The following is a 24,271-nucleotide window of genomic DNA, read 5'->3' on the forward strand; positions in this document are numbered from 1 at the left end:
CATAATAACTGAACGCTGCTTCTCCTTGTTGTTAGTTTTGACTCTGGGGACAGAAAGCAGACCTGCCCCAGACAACCTGAGAGGTCTGGATGGTTCATAACGAAGCAGAAGATCAGAAATGTATTTTGGCCCTAAACCATTTAGTGCTTTATAAACTAACAGCAGGATTTTGAAATCAATTCTTTGACATACAGGAAGTCAATGTAAATACCTCAGGACTGGAGTGATGTGATCCACCTTTTTGGTCTTAGTGAGGACTCGAGCAGCAGCGTTCTGAATCAGCTGCAGCTGTCTGATGGATTTCTTAGGGAGCCCTGTAAGGACACCGTTATTTAATGAATTAAATGAATTGACAACCATTTAGACAATCAGTTAATTGTCATTCATCAAAATTAGGACATTTTAAAAATATGACGTATTTTCTGGATCTGGCTTCTCAAATATCAGGATCTGCTGCTCTGGGAACTTGTAATAGGCTTTTTTTTCCACATTCACATTTTGTAGACAAAACATATAGCAGAACATATAATGACAGATGATTGAAAATAGTCATTAGCTGCAGCCCTACTCTTGTTTACTGAAAATTGTCTGGTCAGTACCATGTCATGTGATGTCCTCTCTAAACTCATAAAGCTTAAAAAGATAGAGTGATAGTCCATGAAAACACTGTGGATAAACAGTACAGGCAGGTTTACTCCTCACTAAACCCATCACAAGTCTTCATCTCCACATCAGCAAATTTGGGTCCTTGTCAGTGTTTGCAATTTGTGCGACATGCCCCTGCTCATATGAGAAAGCTTTGATGCATTTCCACAAACGCTAAATTACTTGATGCAGCCAGGATTGTTGTCTCGGCCCAGAAAAACACAGATATACTGCATTCTGTCAGCAAAACCAGAGCAACTTGAAATCACAAAACAAAAGGATCAAACTTGGATGTGCGGCGGCTAATGGGAGAAATGTGCTGTTGAGGCGGATGGAAATAGCTGCTGTGAAGAGACACAGAGAGGTGTTGAGAGCTTTATGGAGGGGTTCGGATTTAATGGCAACACCTCCCTCCTCTGTTGCATTAACAGCTAGATAATGGGTGACACCTAGAGGTTCACCATGTTCACTGTAAACCAATGACTCCAGGACCAAGCTCTCACTACCGCATGACTACTACTACCAGCAGCAGCAAGCCCTGACATGGAACCAGAGAGGAGCGAGAGCAGACAACCAGACAGAGCCCCCTGGAGGAGAAATCGCCACCCTGCAGCTTTCAGGGAAACTGCACAATTTGGGGCCTGCAGGGAAATCAAGCAGACACACTCACCTGCTAAGGATCAGCAAACTGTAGATAATTTGTCCATCTGTCCATCACAAGGGGTCAATATCACAAAATATAAAGGTATTAGATAAAAAATAAAAATAGAATAGAATAAGCCCAAATTTATTGTCCAACCAGGTCATGGAAATTGCCTTTGCCTCACCAATAAAGAAAGTTTGTAAAAAAATAAAATAAAATAAAAAATAAAATTAACTCATCATGTGCAAAAGTTGATACACATTATTGAAATCTCCCAGTATAGGAATATCTTAATGCTGTTTGTTCATTACATGGATGACAAATGTTAGAAAGGATCCCCTATATCAGAGTTCTGTCTGTGGTTAGATGCATTGTATAATCTTAATTTAGAGTGGAGGGAGTGTTCAGAGTCATTAACAGCAGACACTGTGTAATATTATACAGCGCATCTAATGACTTCTGTTGGCAACCAACAATTTTCCCAGATGTTCTTACTGAACTGCTTTTATTTGCCACAGTCAGATTACCCTACCATCCTTACTGAACACAACAATGCTCTGTATCAGGCTCGCATACACTATTTCCAGAACATTGTGGCTGACTCTAAACGACTTAATTTCCTGATAAGAAAGAGCCTCTGACAGCCTTGGTGAAAAAGACCGTTATGGACTTTTGTGATTGAAAATGTTACCCTTAGTTTTGTCGAAATTGATCGGCACAGAGTTAAATTTCATACTTCTTCCAGCGTAGCTACCTGGGCAAAATGATGGTGATTATATTGTCATTCTTATGGAACAGACCATATTATCAGCATTTTCAACATCACTGCTCTGCTGCTGTATTGCTATGGTACACATTTTTACTCCAATGGTGTCATTGGTGTAAATAGAAAATAAAAACAGCGTTTTAACGCAGCCCTGGTTAACGTGTGCTTTCATGAAATAACACAAAATTAACCAATCTTGTCTCCTAGATATTACGTTTAAATATAGTCCTAAATTGTTTTCCCTTTCACATTGTGGTGACAAATCAGTGCCAGGAAGCCTTACAGTCTTGCAACGACTCAAAGTGCTTTACACTACATTCACATTCAAACACTGATGGCAGAGGCGGCCATGCAAGGTGCCAACTGCACACCCGAAACAACTAATCATTCACACACATTTATACTGCACATTCACAGCCTTCAGGAGCAATTTGGGGTTCAGTTTCCTGCCCAAGGACACTTTGACATGCAGACTGGAGGAGCCGGGGATCTGTGGATGACCGCTCTTCCTCCTGAGCCACAGCTGCCACTACATTTATGAACAGCACTGGAATCACTGGGAGGTTGTTGGGGTGGGTGGGACAGGCATACAAAGCGCAAGACTGTGACACCAGAGTCCTGGGTTCACGTCTAGAATCCCGTCTGTGGTTAGATTTAGATTCTGGTGGTGTCTGTTAAATGTTAATATGTACTGTTCTTCGCAAAGGAAATACAATTAATTATTTTTTGGATCTTTTAATCAACCAACAATAAATGTTTGAATGATGTTCTCTTTGATCAAGTATTTTAATACACCATATATCAATATATGTCACCCACGACACATTTATGCTACTCTTTAATCTTCATATCAATTAAATTATTATACATAGATATTTCATCGTCTACCTCAAAGTCCTTCACATCCTGAAATAGAGAAATTCAAAACATGAATTTATAGTCAATCTCCTGACATACACGGGGAGAGGAAAAGAAGAAATACAAGATTCCTTGATAGAATGTCAGGCATAATTAGACTGTCAGGACTGAACATCAGTTTATATAAATGTTATTTTAAAAATCCTCATGTCCCACTTGTTAACTAAAGTTTTGTGTCATTTCAGGACCAAAGGACTAAATGTGGTAAGTTACAGTAAAGAGCAGCTGTAGGCTGGCTCTAGCTCTTAGATACTGCAGCCTTGACCTAGTGAGATTATTGGATAGAAATACAACTCACATGCATTGTGTGGGGATTGCCAAAGATCGATTCTGCACAGGCCCGGCTCATCTCAAACAAGCCCATTGATTATGCAATATAGCCTTGTGATTCAACGAAGAAAGAAAATGGAGGAGCTACTCACAGCAGTGAAGAATTACAGTGCTATAACTTGAAAATAGGTACTGTTGTCCTCTCAAGTCATTTTTAAAAATGTGCATATTTAAGAAATATGTCTTTCAGGACTGAAAAAAAAAACATGTAAAAAGTGCTAAAAAAAGCTGAATGATCAAAAATGAATGATCCGAATGCTATTTTGGTGTGTAGACATTGGAACAGTAGGGAACTGGTAAGTGAACGCCTTTTATTATTGATGGACTGAAATAGATTTCAGTTTCAGTGCAAAAAAAAAAATGACAGAAAACACAACTGCTGCAATCAATCTGACTCTTCTCACGCTTATTTTTTCTTTCAGTGTCTCTGTCTCTACAGTCTGAAGCAGAAGACAGACAGAACGTGAGTGAGCATTAGTGAGAGACAGAGAGAGGGATGGAGGTAGAGAGAGAGTGTAGAGGAGGAGGGAATGTGACTGCAGAGAAAGAAAGAGGAAAATTAAGAATTTGTGAGAGAGACAGAAACACAGTAGAGAGTTTTTAATGCAGTTCAGCCTTTTTACCACATTTTACACATTTTGTTATCTCACCTCGATGACAGCAGGAATGATGCAACCAATGTTACCACTGTCATTGGTGCTCTGATACACACTGTATGCGTGCGGAATGTGAGATTTAACGCAGTGTTGTTCAGGGTGTGTGTGCGTGTATGGATATGTATCATTGGTGTGTAGGCTGCCATTATCAACTTTGTACTGATTGTCCCAACAACAGACAGAGGATGACAGCAAGCAGCCGATTAAAGCCATTCATCTTGGTGAGATACTCTGCTGTCTCAAGGATTTTGGACGGGCTTATTTTATCTTTTCCTCTCCGGTGGCAGTTGTAGGTGATACCTGCGCAAAACGCCTGTATAGTAACATCACCAAACCAAATTCCTTATCATAACCCTAGACCTAAACATGCTGAAACCCTGGATTTTGCTCGTTCATGTGAGTTGGCACCATTAGAGGGCTATCCAAGTCTGATTAGTCTAACCAATGACAAGATTTCATATTTTCTCCTTTTTGGGAAATGCTGCAACAGGTGATCAGTGACGATAGAGCCACAGCCAGAACAGAAGAAACACTGAGATTATGAGTCCTCGCCCCCACTCCCGTTGGCTTACTCATCCAACCTAAAGTACGGCATGCTGTTATAATCTGTTTTCTTTTAAAACTTACATGTCACTATTTGTTACTGATTGTTTATAATATGCGAGTCTTTTTAAAAGTCATATACATATAGTTTTGTGCACTTGAGAGTCAAAATAACCATATTTTATTTAATAATAATAATAGTAATAATAAAAATGATAGGTGTCTCGTGCAGATGGTGCTTCAAAGTGTCATTTCACCCTTGGACCCTAGGATTTTATTTTCATTTATTGTGAAATTCCGCTTTGACTTCATAATGGCATTTATTTAGTTATCCAGTATTTTTTATTTCATAATGTCACTTTTAATGAGAGTGGTGTAAGCACCACCCTCTTACCTTTAAGCACATGTTCCAGGCCTCTTAAGCTAGTTAGCTCAACAACTGCTACCTGATACCTGTTAGCTTTAATGCAACAACAAATCTGTCATGGTTTTTGGTTTTAGCTTGGTTATTTCTTCTTCTTCTTATTATTATTATCATTAGCTTTCCATCCTTATGGGACTTGAGTTACTTTACTTCCTGCCTTTATTTGTTTTCCTGCTCTGATTAATTTTGCCTGTGTCTAGTTTGCATCACCTCTCTAGTGTAGTCAGTGTCAGTCTGTGTCCCTAGTCCAGTTCCCCAGTGTTTGTTTCTAGTGTTTTTTAGACTGTTTTCCTGGACCATGCCTGTGTTATGGTGTTTGGATTTTCTGCCTCCCCCCCTTCAGATTTGGATCACTTTCTGATTTTTAGCACTTTGTGCTCTGACTTTTACTTAAATCATTGTACTGCACCTGCTCTGCCTCTGCCTCTGTGTCTGGGTCCTATTCCTTGTGTCCTTTGTTCCTAACTAACACAAGCGTGACATTACGAACTGGCCAGGAAGGACCCAGCAGACACACTAATGAACTTTATGAACTTCTGAGCATACAATGATTTTTGGAAAAAGGTCCCTATTGAAGAATACAGAGAGGCAACTCTGTCTTTTGCACACAGGGAAGTGTCCTAGCTGCTGTTCTTTTATATGACTGATTACTGCAAATGTTTCCATAAGAACTTCTCTGTGGTGGCTCCTCTTACTAAAGTGTGCAGTCCAGCTGTCTCTTTTGTGTGGACGGATGAATGTGGCCATGCCTTTGATGCTCCCTCCTCTGCAGCGCTCCTGTCCTGGCTGCTCCTAACCTTTCTTCCCTTCAAGCTTAAAGTCGATCAAAGTGCCTCAGCACCTCAGCCAGCTTCCCAGCCAACTAGCCACCAGCATGATAGCCTGCAGTCTGCACCTCAGCCTGCCGTCCGCCAGCCTGATTCTGATTCAGCCCTAGCATCCAACTAGTTAGCCTCCAGCCTCCAAAACTCCAGCATGCTAGTCTTGTCATGCTACTGATGCAAAGAAGGGGTCCCCAGGAATCAGCCCAGCTGAACCTGTTTCTGGTCACAACGTCAGTGGCATGTTGAAGGACCACATTATGTCTGGCTCTTCAAGCCTACGATGGTTCTGCTCTCACCGTCCATTTTTCAGGCCCTTATGTAGTGGAAAGCAAAGTGTCAGATAAAGATTATGTAATCCATACACCTGAACACACAAGGGGAAAAAAACGGTTGTGTCATATTTACATGCTAAAGTCTTATCATTTCCGAGAAGTTGCACAGGGGGAACAAAAACACACTCTGGAGATGGCTGCCCCTGACCTCAATCTCTGCTTCCATTGTTGTGGGGTGTCTCTGTCTGATGATGGTTTGTCAGCGCTTTCTGATAGCCTACAGTGTGGTAGATTATATATCTGACTCTGAGTTTTTGTCTAGTGCAGAGTCACATCTCTCCTAGCATACTCCAGCAAGGGGACCTGCTTAGTATGTTCAAATCATTCCTATTGTGTTACAGCATGACATTAGCCGTGTTTCTATCAATGTTTTTTTATGCGCATTTTTAAGTATCGCATTAGAAATGATTGAGGGAAACGGAAAAAAAACAACCTTAATTTAGCAAAAAAGTTCGCTTGAGGTGGTGTTTTTTTGTCAAAAAAGTATGGCCTAAATGGGAGATGGAAACACTTCCCGAAGTTCTGACGTAGCAAATATGTAACTCACGTCTGATCAGCTGTTTGCTGAGGACCTCTCTCCCTTTTTCTAAGATCAATGGTTCTCAGGTCTATGTGGCTGGTTTTGTTTCTGGTTTGGAACCCATACGTCTTGTTTATTACAGCCATGTGTAACGTCAACAACTGACGTAACTATGCTCGACGCAGCCTGATTTCTTTGCTCCAAACCAGCTGATGCAACTATTTCTCATTTACTTGTTTGTTTCTTTTTTTTGCAACATTTTAAAAGTCTGTTTAAAATCTGCATGACAATTGGATGGAAACATGGCTATTGATGTTGGTTCTGCTTCTTCAATTAAGCAGCATGCCTACCTATGTCCCATAAGAAAAAGGGAGAAAATTAAAAGAAAGTAAACTATCAGCTAGAAAAAGGGGTTTAGCCAAGCCCAGTTACTGCAACAGTTACTGATGGAGTGGTTGGGCTCATAGAGCTTCCTGCCACAACAGAGCTCCATGTGGTTGTAAGTAATTGGATATTCCACAGATTTTGGGATGGTTTATAGTAGCCTATATTGAACATTAATGCTCGTCTTCACCACAGGAGGATGATGAAGACACTATATCCGCTGCCACTGCTAGATTATACTGAGGCAGTATCCATATTGAATCTATGTAGGCTATGACAATTTGAGATTGCTTTGTCCCACGAGAGAACTCGCACGTCCTTATCCTATAACAGAGCATGCCTGACGCCTACCATGAGGAGGAGGGTCCAGCGACCTCCACAGCACAATTGAGCACGGTAGCCTTAACAGTGTGTCATTTTTGTCTCTCCCTAGCTTCCTGTGAAGGAGCCGTGCAGTCCATTTAAGCAAACAAATAGCAAAATGTGATCTGCAAATGGACCATATCAAACTCCAAATTAAGATAACACGAGTCGAAATTACATTACTTGAACACCAAGTAAAGGTGTGTTGTGAAAGTTAAAGCAAAGTTTGTTTGAGACAAATAACAATGTCTGTCTTTTATTTAGAGAGGAGCTGGTGAAAGGGGATGCTGGATTAATTTGCGAGGTGGTTCTGACATATTGTGTCTCTGAATGGTCTCTGAAGGGTCTTCTTTGGGCTCATTCATTTCTATGGCAGGGGGCTGCTCTCTGCTCAATGTTGCAATATTGTGGATTATGACACATGCCACAATAATGTCACATGCTCTCTCCGGTGTGACCCTGAGCCTGCGCAGACACCGGAACCGGGCCTTCAGAATGCCAATTGTCATCTCCACCCTGGCTCGAGTCCTGCTGTGAGCCACGTTATAGCATTGCTGTGGTCCAAGGTCAGGGTAAGGGGTCATGAGTGAAGGCAGGCAGGGATACCCTCTGTCCCCAAGTAATATGCCATTAAACTGTCCTGTAATCATGTGTTGGAGGGACAGGTTATTTCCTCAAGAATTGAAGAACAAGGAAATATTCACTTACCCTGTGCAAATCTAATGCTCAGTGTAGACTCACGATAAATCTGTGAGTCATGTACAGAGCCTGGCCACTTGGCTTCAACATTGGTTATGATGCGCGCTGCATCACATATTACCTTCAGTATAGAATAGTAATTGTCATTAGTCGCAGTAGGCCTACATTGTACAGCAACACTTCTGAAAGACAATAGGCATATTGTTTTTACCCTCGTTGACTGATGGAGCTGTGATAGGAATATGAGATCCATCTATGCCAATTACACAGGGAAACCCTGCAATGGAACTATATGATAAGCAGCCTTTTTATAAATCATTGCCTAATATCTTCATGGAGCTGAAAATGTTGACCATGACAAACCTGCAATTCTGTGAAATTCCTCTTTAATGAGCCTTACTGGCCTATGCCTAGGGAAAACCTCAAATGTGCAGTGTTTGAGCACCAGGCACACTTTTCTGATGTCCCGGCCAACAGTTGCTTTACTAATGTATTCAACATCTCCGATGTTGTACAGAAAGCTGCCATTAGCAAAGAACCTAAGGGCAATGAATAAAGTCTGTTCAGAAGGCAGCGCAAATCCGCGATGTGTGGCTAGGGCTGGACGATATGGACAAAAATGTTATCACGATAAAAAGTTTCAAATCTTTCGATATCGATAATTATCACGATAAGTATCAAATAGTTTTTAGTTTAAAGGCTGATTTTTGCTCCTGAGTGAAAGTTGAAGAAACCTGATGGTTAACTGTGGTTTAAACTTTTCTTTATGGTCAGCACTTGATGCCAAACAGTGGATCACATCACAAATCTGAGACAGAACATTCAAAATATTTATGATAAAATCTTTGTCAACAAATATCTTTAAGTATAAGTCATTTTTCCTCAACAGAATAAACATCTTAATAAGAAATATTAAGTCCTAAAATCAATCATTTATTAAATATTTATTGAACATTTGTTATATTGTTATTGAAAAAAATTAAATTGCGCAGCCCTAGTGTGCAGAATGTTGTTTAAGTAGATTACTGAAGCTGTAGAGAAACCGTAACGTTCACATAAATACTCCTTCCAGAATAATAAAATTTCTAACGGGGGTCTAATCTCCATGTCAACCACATCGTTCCAAAAAGGACATGCCATGTCCGACCTCCTTCCTATATTGTCAGTGCTCTGATCAGTAGCCTATAACTCCTGTGGCGCTAGAATTATTTAAATGCTTTCAGTGTGCTTTGATATCGACAGAATGAAAGAGGAAATGAAACGTGTGTCAGACAGACGCGCCTCAGGCTCCGCAGGAGGGGAGGAGTTAGAGAGAAACTGACGGCTTTTGACGGTTGCCGGAGTTACTGATCTGGGGTTTATCTGATCTCGCTCTCTGAAACAGAAAACCCAGAGTTTCCCTCATCTCAGGCTAAACATACTCCGAATTTTCACTAATCTCTTTCTGAAACGGGGCTCAGGTACGGTTCTTGGATTTATTTAACTAAGGGTGAGCACTCTTACAGAGGAGAGCAGAGTGCAAACAAATAAACAAATATATATATAATAAACAAAATCCAGAATTGGCAAAAGTGCGATAAAATCCACACAAAACAGGCAAGGACACACTTTACTGGGATGACAGAGCAACAACAAGCTACAGTGAACTGACAAGAACAAAGGGAACAAGCAAACCTGCATAGAGCAACAGAGGGTGCAGGGTATCTGACCACAGGTAAGACAAAGAGGACTACTCAGACGGAAGAGGAAAAAACGCCAATCAACGAGGTTAAGTAAAACTTAAACAGTCATGAGGACAAATTCAGCAGAACAAAATAGAGCATACAGAATGAATGAACAACTGACCAAAGTTAAGGATTAACCTAAACGCTGAAACATGTTGCCCACTATTGTGGACTTCTATTTTATGTTTTTTACTTTTTTGCGGTCAAAGCACTTAAGGGGAAGACCTGCCCTGCAGAGTGAACTAGAGGTAATTGTCAATAATTATCTGATTTGTCAATAATCATCATGCCATTATAGGACATACTACACACAGTTCTGGCTATATGAGCCATCAGTCAGCTAGCTGTGTTTATATTTACATGTAAACCTTTTTTTTCTGATCATGTTAATGTCAGCGTTGATTGCTCCTTCTGCTCCTACGGCACGTTACGGCTGCGCCCCGGTTTTGATGCATCCATAGCCCAGCGTCAGAGTCTATTGGCGCCTGCCCCATGTTATTGACTTGTTATTAATTTGTCATTTTCGTGCTTCTACTACCTTCTTCACAGCTCTCTGTAACCCCGTTTTGTTCCGTCAACATCAGGCTGCATTTCCCACAAGGAGCTTTTCAGAATCAGAGCATTTTGCCTGCCTGATTTTGCTGACATGTTTATATTTTGTTGATTTGGTAATCAGTGTTTGCTTTTTGTGCTTGTCCTATGATTAAGTAGGCTATGTAGTTAAATGGTTTTTGTGTCTGTTTTTGTTGTTTTACGATTGGGCCGTTCTGTGTCTGACTTCCTGCCTGCTTCGATCTGCTCTGTGCTGCTTGACGCGGCTTCTGTCAAATAAATACTGACTACCTATAGTCTGTGGAGAGCCACTTCTGGGTTTAAAAGGAAAGCTAATTTTAAGTTTCCATCAAATCAAATGTTGTGGGAACTACTCAATTTCTGTTCTGTTCTGTAGTAAAATCCCCATTGTTTGGTTTCAAGAAAGTCACCCCAGGTGATTTTAATAAGTTACTCCTCGCAACACCTGGACAACCTGGGGCCTTCACACACAGAGGTATTTACTTACTGCAGGATATAATATGTGAAAGAAAACTCTTAATGGGCATAATGAAGTTACTCCTGGGCAGCTTTTACAACTAACACTGTTCTTGTCTCACTATCATGTGACATCCCACCCTTCTACCTTAGTGATTAGGCTGACAAGTTGGTAATAACCAATAGAATTAACAAAATGTCAAGATGGACAACTTTATGCCCTCTGGGATCAGGTTGTGATCTGTAAACAATTAGGATTTCAGTAAACTACTTTAACACAATGACAAATATTTATCCACCTATAGCACTATTTAATCCCCTATGGAGTGTATTAAACACTCAACTCCAGTCTTTTGTTCTGCATTGACATCCTGCAACTAATTTGCTCCAAATAACAATTTGGCAGGCAGATAATCCAAGTGTCATTACTAGCAGTGCTACGCAGCAGCAGCACTTCCAAAAAGACGTATTTTCAAACTTTCATATTATAAATGATGACTTGTTTTAAACGGCAGAATAGAAATATGTTTAGTTTTTTATGTAGGCTGTATTTAATTCATTGAAGTGAAATTGTGTTTTCATTGCAGTGTATAATTAAAAATGTAATAATGGTAAAGTTTTATTACACAAATATACAACTAATAAGATTAACCTTAAAATAACAAAGATAAATGTTGATGATTGAAGTAAATGGAACATTATCTGTTGATAGTGTCATAAATAATGTGCCATATTCTTTAAAATGTAGCTTATATTCCTTGAATAGCACAGCAGGTGGCTTCACAGAAGATTTGTGAGTCACTTCAGATGTATATTTACCATTTTCTGGCAGAATGATTAAACTTAGCTTGATAGCCATCTCAGTCATAATGTGCTGCTTATAAAGCTGGGGTAGGCAATGTTGGAAAAACTAGCAAGAGACAGCGATATTTTGAAAGTAGTGACCCAACCCCTTGGCCGTGCTTATTACCGTCCTGTGACAGCCACAGAGACCGGATTTTTCTCATTATTGTGTCAATAATTTGATTGACACAAATTTCAATATGACAATACTTATGAAATACATTTCCTACCAAAGCTTTAAGTAGCTGAGAATATGATAAAAGCATGTAGAAATGCAGAAAAATCCTTTTTTTCCCCTGGGGGAGGAACCCCCCGCCCCACACACACACACATTTTCAAACCAACGTTACGCCCTTGAGGTGAGTGCTATAAATATAAAATTCAAATCACCAATAAGCATCCATTAGCAATATACGTGGGGGGATAAAATCCAATCATATTTAATCCTTCACTGTCTCCTGAAAGTGTCCCATTTTTCAGAGGACCCTTCTGTTTTCTTTACTTGTCTTCTCTTTACTCGTCCTTCTGACTCCACATTTTAGCAACAAAAATGTCTCCATAAATTCACTAAATTGCAGATTCTTCTTTTTCTCTTCAGATCTCCAGATACCCTGGTTTTGTTTGGTCACCCGATGTAGACTGTGATGTCTGATGGCTGTAAAAATTCATCATTGATCTTGATTATTGACTTGGCTTTACAGCAGCTGCCTCTAGATTGTCGATTAAGAATACCATTGGCAGTTTTTGAGCTTGCTAACTTACGCGAGGCAGAGGAGATGTGGTTGGCTGAAAGGTGAGAGGGCGGTGACAATATCACTGTCATGAAAAGGGACATTGTGAAATAAAATCTCATTAAGAAATACAGTTTCTCATTTGCTTTCACACATTTGTACATTCAGCAGTTACTGTTAAGTTTTAGTTTGTTTGGACCCAAGAGCAGACACACTCACAGGTGGACATTGCAAAAGGTTTTTAACGACAAAAAGATGAATTGAGGATTTGAGGAAGTGTGTCTGTTTGATGTTGCTGGCAGGCACGCTGAGAAGGTCCTGCTGTTTTCACATGGTGTGACTGATGGCGTGGGCAACACTGGTACCAAAAACACATGAGTGGGAAGCAATCTGGCGTCGACAGAAGCTCTGGGGTATTTCAGCAGAAAGTTGACTTATTATCAGTAGGTGTGCCGGTGAGCCAGGGATGCGCACACACACACACACACACACCGCTAAAATATAACACGAGTCATGGATGGACCGTGACGGTTCACACACAGGCCTAAAGTGAATGTCGCTGGCCAAACTGACACATTTTGTTGCAAAACATTAAGAACATGCGAAAACAGCTAATATATCCATCAAACAACACAACTTCCAATCAATCATTACACACTGGACAACAGAATACAGCTATCAATATGAACCAGTTCAACCTTAATTTATGTGTTGGATAGACCTGTGCCATTTGTTGATAATTTACATAGTTATAGTATGTGCCAAAAAAAGGCAAGCGAGCATGAACTGTATTATTTTTGAGACACCCTGTTGAAATACTGTAAAAAGGAGGCATTTGCTAAGAACAACTTTATTCATTTTATTCTTGTGTGCAGATCTTCCGGTGACCATTAACTGGCGTTGACATGTTTAGAAATACAGTAAATACCTAGACTAGACAAAATCTTTAATTATGGTAAAGCTTCCTTAATGCATTCTTTCTTCACCAAAGAACCAATAATGAATTTCAAACCAAATCAGAAACAAAAACTTTTGTTGCAGTGCAATCAGGCCCCCTCTGCCTTTATTCTCCTAACGTGCCTTTGGCCTCTTTGATCATACTTGCAAACAGAAACACAGAAGTGGCATCTTTTATAGACGGATGGGGACTGATTGCTGATTGAAGTGTTCACACAGGTGCATTAGAGACTCATAATTATGCAAGTAATTTCTATCAGCTGTGAGTAGATATTTTACTTTTGTTCAACTCTGTTAATCCAATAGAGGTTTTCTATGACATCTGTGTCAACTGTCCATGATCTTTCCCTGATCTCCAGAGTGTTATCTTAGATCCTAGAGAATCTTTTTTACAAGGTTGTAGATATTGCACAAGCCACTTAGAGATACTGCAATAACTTTCCATTTCTAATTATAATGTGTATTACTTGAAATGTAAAGAACTTTGTTGGATTAATAATAAGTCAAATGAACAATGCTCACATTTTTTGTGGTGAATTAGTTTCCACCTTCTTCCTTGCTCCAATGCTGAATGCTCATTGGTTGTTATGTAGCAGATTGCATTGCCAGGTGTCAAGTGTAGACAGGTAATGAGGGACTGGGACCCAAAATACAGGACACTTATGCCTGATGTATTCTTATGCGTCGAATCGACAGCACGAGCCGTAAGAACTGTGATTGGTCAGCAGGGTAGCCTCGCAATGCCTCTGAGCTGACAGGAAGTGCCCCATTCTTTGAAGTAAATTTTACTAGTCCAACAGCTGTAACACTGGATCAATTTATCTGAGCGTCACAACCCGGGTGAAATGACTCGTTTCACTATCAGGAATGTGATCCATTCGGTCGATAACATGAAAAGAACTATAACAGCCGTACGTATATCATTTTTACCCCCATTCAGGTCAGCCGAGGGCTAAACCACACAGTGGACGCGTTTGACGGTGTAATTGGAGAACGACGCAGACACTGATGCACAAGTATAAATACATGTAGCTACGGCGTAGGCTATCCGAAGACCCAACGCAGAGTATAAATCACGCTTTAGGCAGAGCAGGGGCCTGTACCACGAAGCAGGATTTGAGCTTCTCCAGATAACTTTGGGGTTAACCCTGGGTTTCAGCACCACGGCAGTGGTTCACTTCTTACTGGGGTAGATCGCCATGGTAACTTATGCTGGATGGCTAACCTGCTCCGGAGCAGATCAACTCTATAAAAACACCACCTACTGACCAATCAGCTCTCTTGGTAAATGACATCACCATCTGGTTTTCACACAGACTGCCTGTTGCAGCCTTTAAAATAAATGGGTTTCATTTTTCTGATGTGAGGCTGAAGATTATGAGCATTTAGTTTATTTCCTATTGAAATTAAGTTTAATGTGAATATGTTTATTTTAGGTTAGTAGGTGTCTTGTAGCCTATTATGGAGCGTGGTCATGCTTTTGCAGTTTGGGCGCGGGTAATGTGATACAGTCTTTCGACCACTATTTGAGCACCTTCCATTGCATGAAGGCATTTTTCGTTTAGTTGCTTTATGAAGTTTATGTAGAACAATCTTTCTAACACAAAGTTGCATTAAATAAATGAATCAGATTTTTGAAGTGACGAGAAGTTCTTAAAAGTGAGCTGGAACGACCAATTATTCAGTGCTCGAGGCTTTAATGTAGAAATGCCGACACTACCGACAGGCTACAGTGTGCTGTTCATTTTTAATATATGCCACTCTGCTGCCAGTAGACTTGTCCATACTTGATTGGTCATCTCTGCAATTTGTAGTTTACCTATCTGGAGCACACAGAGGAAACCCCTATGGAAAGAACATACACACAGAGATAACAGTGCTAACCACTGCAGCACTGTGACATCTGAATCATAAAAAACATGTTAACACATTAAATCAGGGTACTGTGATAAAAATGCTAAACTCAAGCTTCACTCACTTAGCTATTCCAGAAGCATTTGGCTGTATCCTAAAGGTATTTGCGTTACCAAGGGGAAGAATGAACCTCCACACTTTCCACTCACACATTTTCACTATAGTCCAAAGATCTTATCATAAATACCATAGGCAGTGTGAAGTACTGTATGTTGTGCCATGATATGACATCTGCAGCTGCTGCATTAATTCCACAGAGGAGTATGTAATTGTAATAATAATATTGTTGAGATACCTCAAGCTTTATAGTGAACATGTTACTGTGGCATGCATCATTTCACTTTGTTGTCCACCTCTGACAAAGCAAAACAACAGCTTTTTTTTGTTGTCAAGACAGTGTGCTCCTGTTTTCATTCCAGCTATACCAGAAGATATTTTTCACTTGGATTATAGCTGCAGCAGTAGCTGTTTTGTGTGTAAATCCATTTATGTGTGTGTGGGTATGAGACAGACACAGACATACACACTGGTGACAAGGGCTGGCAGTGGTTTGATAATGGACCATCAGATGAACAATAGCTGCTGTGTCCATTTTAAATGTGAGCGATTTTGTTTTCTCAATTGTTTTGTGTAACACATTTGTGTGTAATTATGTGTGTGTGTGTGTGTGTGGTCGAACAATGTCCAGTATGTATTTGCTTTGATGCACCAGAGTGTTTGTGAGCATCCATGTGCGTCAGCAGCGGTGGTAGTGCAAGTGTGCGTGTTTGTGTATTAGTAGGGCTCAATAAACCAGTGTAATCTCCCAGTATATGGCAGTAAACACCTTCCTGGGTTGCTAGCTTGCTATCTGCCTGATAGTATTGTCTGATATCACTGTTTGAGTGTGTGTGTGTGTGCGCATGTGGGGCGACAACGCTGATGGAAGTATGTGTGTGTTTGTGTGTGTGGGCTTTTCCAACCTTATATGAACAGAATGTGGTTTCTCACTGTGTGTGTGTGATAAGCCTTGAATTGCAGAGGGGGAAAAAAGCCTTGGAGGACACCAGCCTTGTGTGTGGCTTCCTGTAATAGCCAGTTAAACCACTGTAATAGTAATGATGACAATTTTTTAAAACAAAGTAAAAATATTACACAAAAGTTTTCCATCGTCTACAACATTTTCAAAAAGAGTGTGATTGTGCTATAATTTATTCAAATCTCACTCATCTTTTGCCTCCTTATCCAACAACACCAGTGAGTCAGGTGTGGGAGGAAGCCAACAGTCACGTGTGCTGTCCACAACCGTAACAAGTAATTGTTTCAAAAAAACAATTTTAAAATATTTTTTAGGCTTGTACCTATGAGGTTCAGGTTTGTTTAGGTTTCAGCACAAAAACCACTTGGTTAGGGTGCATTCTGGATAGGGGGACTGTCTAATGGTTACAAAATAATTGCTTGGTTAAGGTTCAAAGAAATCACGTTGACTGTTTGTAGGTCCAACGTTAGTTGACCCATCCGTCAACCCCGACCCCCTGTCTCTGTGGACTCGCACTAATTCCTTCTTTGCTCCATAGGACAGGTGTCAAAATTCAAGTGGCTGCTAGAGGGCTTTATTACTTTAAACACATGTTATTTTTGGAATTTTGCTTAAAGTAAAGTATGCTTAAAACTAACTAGTCTGTACAACGGCATTCATACATTTCCCTGTCTTTTGTGTGACTTTGTAGTCTCCTCAAAGACATTCATGGTGTTGCACTCGGTTGTGCACACGGGAAGAGATGGAAGGAGTCGTGTGAAGAATAAGAAACACAGCATGGGAGAGAAGTTCAAACCTTGCTTTCTCACCCTCCACACACCTTGCAATCACTGCATTAAAATGGGTGTACAAAATTTACCACTAGAGGTCAGAGCGTATGTGTTTGTTTTTGTCATTTAGGTGAACTGACACTTCAAGGGCAAGTTCAGTACATACACATACATGCTCTTTTCCACACTCCCAGTATTCTCCCAGTCACACGTAATGGGAGCTCAGAGCTGCTGTTTAGCTGTCCACTTTGCAGCTTCCACATCAGCAGTGACTGAGCAGCAGCTTGAATGATCTGCTTCAAACACTGTGTGTTTATGTGTGTACACCAACATATTTATCTCTCACTTGAGTCAGAGTGTCACACTTGCCAAGAAGCCCCCTTATAAAACTTGGCAAACCATAGCTCTGCACAGTATAACCTGCTATGCAGCATACATTTGTACACGCAGCGCTGCATCAACAGCGCCTGATAAATTGCCAAAGAACTGTTCTCCCTGCTAGAGAGAACTTAATCAGCTAACGAAGTTGCCTCCCATGTTAATAAAGACATGTTTGTCATCAGCCAAAGCAAACCAGCCTGTCACATTCTACAGTGCTGTGTGTAATGGTGATATGAAATTATATGTGTGCTGGAATGTGTCTGTGTAAAAAGCAGGGGCTGAACCCGGCCTGATGAGCAAATTGGTTGCTATTAAAAAGCACAAAGAGAAGGGGGAAAAAGAGGGTGTTGGAAAAAGATAGTGTTATTTAGCCTACGCACGTGTGTGTTGCAAGCGAAGGTTGCACTTGGACAAAACACACAGACTTATTCATTGCTGCTTTAAAGAGTCTTTGGAATTCACATCTTATTTGTGCCACCGCCATTATATGGCAGGAGTGTGTAGTCACTCTCTTTTCCTCTCTCTCTCTCTCGCTTTGTGTTTGCATTAATTAACAGATGTTTCCCGCCACTAGGTGGAGCTCTTCCTATTCCTCAGGAGCCTTCCCTCACTCTCTGCTCCCTTCCCTCCCTGTGGATGTGGCTGCCAGCTCTCTGACTAAAGCAGCAAATGGATCAGCGGTGGAATAACAAAAGGAAAAGGATGGATATGATCCCTCAATATCCCCTCATTCTCCAACTCTGGCCTCCTCTCCAGCTGGCACTAGGATATGTCTCATATCTGGCATGTGTCTCTGCTCTGATTTAGCCGGATTACATTTACACCTGGTGTTAAAATGCATCTCCGGTATACACACTTAAATTGGATTTCTGTTCCCCTCTCCAAAGCTTCAACAGATTGCTGTGCACATCTGTTGTCGTTTTCCCTTTTTACATCAACAGCAATGCATAAATGTTGAGTTCAACTGTGACATACAGTTTACACACCTCTGCTCCAGATCAACTTAAGGCACAGGTGTTACCTGTACTCAATAACTATGTAACAGTTAGGTCAGGAGCAAAGAGTATGTGTTTCTGTAAATGCTGACACTGCCTAATCCAAATACACATTTCTTTCATATCTTTAGGCTGTAAACAATTATTAATAATTAATATCTTTTGTTACTCTCCCACTAGTATACTGTATTATGTTACTGTTGATAATCCAGTGTTGCTAATTCTGCTCTATTTTACTATCTTTGTGTATGTGACAGCTTTCCCTTCACTTGTATTCATATAGCCAGATGTCATTCTGGGTTTTTTAGCATTCAGGAACATCTGACTAAAACTTACACTACAACTCTCATGGTTTTGGGTTTAAGTGTAATTATTTCCTGGTTTATTTTGTTAAACCCTTCTTTTTGTGTCTTTGGGAAGTCCTCTTTTCTGTTTTACTTTGTTATCAACTCTCTGCTTCTCTTCCTCCCGGTTTTACTCCTGTTGTTTGAATAAATCACTGAACTGCACCTGCTCTGCCCCCCACGTGTAGTGTGATAGTATGAGCTCGCCAGTTTGGACCCAGAAGATGATGATTTGGATTATGACTGGGCTGCTTTCCTCCTGTGCATTAAAGATGTTTGGAGTGATGCTCCTTGTGATGAAGTCAGAGAGGCTGCTCAGACACAAAAGACATCGTCCTCTAAGCCTTGGCCGACTGGTTCAATTCCTGGGTGGATTACAAACTGACTCCTAGCCTGCTACCTTCCCACCTGAGTGGCTCTGCTAGCTCAGATCTAGTCAGTGTTCTGCCTGATCCTGCCCCAGAGCCACCTTCAGGGAAGCCCTCCAGAAGGAAGTGTGGCGCTCACCGTTGTCTTGCCTCATCGCTGCCCAGCTCCTCGTCCTTTCCAGAGAATTTGTCACCGAGCTCCTCAGAAACCTTGCTCGTCAGCTCCATTGAGGTTGAGCTGCACCCCAAGGTCTCAGTTGTCCAGTACCACAGAGATACCACCAGTCCTGCCTAGTTCATTACAAGCCCCAGAATTGTAGCCAACTCTGTTTTTCACTGAACTGCAGCAACAATCTCCTGCTGAACAGCAGCAGCAACAATCTCCTGCTGAACAGCAGCAGCCACTGGCCTCCAGTTCTGCACTTCAGCCGTCAACCTCCGGATCAGCTCTACAGCCCTGCTGCCCTTTTTTTTTTCGGGCTTCCACGAAGCTGCACTGGTGCCAGTTTCTGGTTCTGCATGCCATCAGACCTGATCTCGTTCCCGGCCTCCTGCCCGACCTCCAGAGGGGTACCGCCTTTGCTGCCGGCCTCCTGAGGAGTGTTACCTTCACTGCCAGCCTTCAGGGAGTTTCACTTTCTCCACCAGCCTCCAGAGGGGCTTCACCTTAGCTGACAGCCTCCAGTCCTATTCAGCCCTTTTGTCTGGCTACCTGGTCACCCTTCAGACCTGCTCAGGCCTTTGGTCTATCCCTCTGGCCGTCCGCCTGAGGACTCCTGTTCTGAGGTCGCAATGTTGCAGTCATTCTCCTAGGGTGCTTCTCAAGTCTCTTATTTGTCATTTCCTCGCTCCTCACTTGAACCGGAAGTTGTTCCGCTCTGCCATCTTGCAGACCGCCTCAAAGCTATTATTTGCGCTCCGAAGATCGAGGAGCAAGGAGCGATCTCTGAGGAGCTATGAGCGAGGATACACGAGTGCATCCTTCACGGAAGTCTTTTACTGACCGACACTGTTATATTGATTGGACTGATCTGATACATCAGATGATTCAATGATTCACTGTCTAGTTAAAATATGTGTTCATTGTAGGTCTGAACAACGAAAGCCCCACACACAACTTTATTTTTATATTATTATTAATTTATTAGAAAGATTTCTTTCATTTCTCCCATCAACTTTTATTATGGAGACAATTAAAGTCAGAGAGAGTGAGAGAGTCTGTCAGCAAGAAACACGTTTTACATCATTTATCGCCATTTCTATTCAGTCACATGTGAGGCTGCTCATTCCTGTGTTTAGTTCAAATAGATGACAATAAAACGTACTAAAAGCCTAGCCTAAGGATTTGGACAAGTCACTAAATAAAACTAAATCAAAATGCCGATAATATCAGCTTTGTGCCAGTAGAAATGATCCAGTGCCTCTGAGTAGGACAGTATAATTCTTCATGTGCAGGTGTTTGTTAAACAGGTAACAGCTACAGAGAGAATCCTGCTGCTCTGCACTGATGACTGTGAGACTTTATTAGCACCAACACAGTGCACATGTGTGCAGACACAAACTCCATCAAAAGTCTCTCCAGCTGTTAGAGTCGACTGACAGCTGATCCTGCTGTGATCAGCTGCCGCCGCCATCAGAAACGGACGTCGCTTCACGTGACGCTTCACGTGACGCTTCGGAGGAAAGGACGTCTCATGTCACTAGAAACACATTTCCTTGTTCCTTCTCTCCTCCCCCCCGGTGGGCGGGACTAAGACGCAAGGAAAAGACGCAAATGAGAGAAACGTGGATGCAATTAAGAGACTTAAGAAGCACCCTAGTGTTTGGTTCCCATTTGTCACGGTTCTGGAGTTTGTGTGTTCCATGTTTCCTGTTTTACCTGATCTGGGTTTACTTCCTGTGTTGTCTGGACTGCCAACCTTACTTCACATCACTTGTCAGTTTCACTTTTTGTAAATAAATCACATTAATAATTTAACTGCTCTGCCTCTGGTGTCTGCAGTTGGGTCCCATCCCTTGTATTTCTGTTAGGGCTTCACTGGTGTTGCCACCTCGCAGGACTTTTGATAATTTATCATCGTTGATGAAAGACACAAAGAATATTTGATCGTTTTTAAATGGCCGGCTACTTGAAATAGACCCGCGAGGAACCGCGACGTGCATGCAGTTGTCGGCAGCATGGCATGCACGCAAAACTCACACAAGACCAGTGAATGACAGGCGAGAGAGAGAGAGAGAGAGAGAGAGAGAAGGGTCTTCAACAAGCCTCAGTTTAGCTGGAAACTTACAGCGTCAGTTGAATGAGTAGAGACAGGACAGCCCTAGCTCCTGTGTTCCATGGTCGGACTAAGTGTGATACCATCTTTCTTCAGCTAATGATTTTTAGCGACTTTCAGTTCTTGATGATATTGATGGTTGAATACAAAAAACTCTCATCTGTAATAACATACTGTAGACTAAAGGTTCACTTACTAGCTTTCAGTTGTGTCTAAGGGCCTGACTTGAGAATGGAGGTTCATTACTGACTTTGGGAAAACATACTCTAGATAAACGTATGGCCATATCTCCTAGCTTTCTTTAAGTACTTAAAGAAGTGTGCATACTATACATGAACAAGAGTGCTCATGTACTGACAGGAGGTCATTGCAGGACTCAAAGGATGCTGCGAGTCAAAGGCTCTGCAAAAAGCTAGCAAGTGAGCCTTGAGTTTAGAGTGGCACTTTCTGACTCTGCAACCCTTTTAAAGTGTTTAAATATGATGGAAGAGATGGCTTTATTAATGGCTAATTGTTTTGATTTTGCTTTTATTGTTTTATTAATGCACATTAGTTATAAAGCCTTAATAAGAACAATTTATAAAGTAATTCAGTAGTTTATTGGCTTGTAAGAAATTAATACTTTCAACTACTTGCAGAAATGCAGACAGTCGTCAGGGATTAGGATCACTGATGGACCTTCACTGTAACTGTGTAACAGATGTATGCAAAGGGTTTCCTTCCCCAAAGAAAGTAAAGAAGTGTACAAAGTGACACTTCCTTTTCTTTCTTTTCTCAATTTTTCATTATAGAGTGTTGAATGACAGATGGATATTGGTCAGACTGGGCTTTGGCAGGGTTTAGCAGTCGCAGGCTGGTGTAGTGGAGTAAAGACTCTGTGTCCAGGGGCATCCTCATCCCTTAATCCATCCTTGATGACAACATCTTGACAAACATAGTTTTAATCACTGTTTGAGCCTCACAGGGCTTTACCCTACCTCATTATGAAGAGATACATCAAATGACACACACCAATAACCTTCATTAAGATAAATCTTTTTTAAAACCCTTAGTTTGTGTACACATTGAGTTCATTTGTAAGAGGATTACATGTCATTTTTGTTTTGAAATTACAAAGAAACATGTGTTCTTATTTGTTGTTAGTAGTATACAATTTTATTGGCCAAGGTGAGATATCCACCTGTGAGATTTCTGACTCCACCCCAATATAATAGGTGTGAAAGGAAATATAGAAAGTGGTGCTCACAGCACAAAATAATGTCAACCAGTATCCATTAGATATCCATTAGAGTCTGGATAGTCTACATACCCTACTGTGAACAGTTTTATTAGAACTGCTCTCTCTCAAAGAAATACAAATAAATACCCAAGAGGCAAAAACCAGAGACATTCACCTTCTGAAAAAGGTTAACAGATAATTAAAAAAAAAAACTGAATACACAAAAAATAATACAATTAGTTAAATAGTAAAAATGGGGAGTTGCTTCACCCTCACTGTTTTAATGTTTTCCATTTCTCCAGTTACAAAATGTATTTCAGTCTATGAGTTTTAGTTTTTACTTTGGCTCTTCATACAGTGTCACTTCAGCAGTACACAGGACACGGATGAGTTCCGTTCCCTGAACTGTAAAATTAGCTGAATAGGCTCTGGCTCAGTATTTTTAGCTTCCAGAGTGATCAAGGAAGCCAGTTAGTCACATTGTCCTCTGATTGCTCTAGTCTGATGTTGCAAACAACGAGGAAGTTAAACCTTTCCCGCTGTGTGTATGCTAGATTCATTTAATTAGTTTCCCACTGCAGGTGAACGATTAGAACCACACAGATTTCTGAAATTCCAATGGCTTTATTAAGCCATAGCAACATTCTCCTATACACATCTGTGTGGTGGATAAGGGATCTGTAAAACCACAATAGAGATAGCTGTAAAGAACACAAGGAATGTATACAGTACATGTAAAATGCAACTAAAAGTATATGCAGATTACACTGTGCAACGTAGTGCGAACAGGTTAACAGCAGTATAACATCGTGACATCTTTGAAACTAAAAACAGCCTAATCACACGTTAGCCGCTGGTTCATGTTCATTAGCAAAGCAGCACTGCTCTCTACTGGCCAAACACTTATGTGCAAGGTAAATTTACCTTTGGCTACGTAGCTGTTGAGTTCCATCCTGCACCTAAGATGCAGCCATTCAGTGCATTAATATTAGTAACACTGCAAACTAACCCAAAGTAAATGTAACTATATGCCACAGTGTCATACTAAAGGCATGCTACGAATATATACACTTAACTTACACTAAAGCGATTAGCAAACCAGTCCTACATTGATGAAAGTATTTTAATCACTTCACACCAGATGACAGTTGAAATAGACATTTAACATCCAAAATGTCCAGGAGAGTCTAGCAGACTGTGTCGGACTGCTTCAGGCAAAACCGCAGTTTGGGTGAATCTGGACGTAGTTGTGATAGACCCAAAGTCAGAGATTAGGCAGAGGTCAGGCGGGGAGAGAGATAGCAGGGGGAGCAAGCGATAAAGCCACCACTTAAAGGGGCCTTTTGTTGATTTTTGTTGTATTTTGTGTACTGGCTACTAATTTGGTGTGCTGGTGTGTGTTACAAATCATTGTGGCTAAGTAATCAACAATCAGTATTCAATTGTCCATGTTTTCATTTACTGGATCTGCTGCTGGATCCGGCCCCTCCTCCTAGCGCTCTGCAAAACATATTTTCTGATATTTGATTGATCTCCAGTTATAAAAATGTATCCAGGGCCCAGGGAAATATGCAATATAGAAATATGGAAATAGTGTTCCACATTACATCCCTGAAACATGGAACATTACTGAGTACTCAATATTAAATACTAAA

This window comes from Micropterus salmoides, unplaced genomic scaffold, assembly GCF_014851395.1.
Source record: "Micropterus salmoides isolate LMB-PRFRI ecotype aquatic unplaced genomic scaffold, ASM1485139v1 Ms_hic_scaffold_5, whole genome shotgun sequence".
Taxonomy (NCBI): domain Eukaryota; kingdom Metazoa; phylum Chordata; class Actinopteri; order Centrarchiformes; family Centrarchidae; genus Micropterus; species Micropterus salmoides.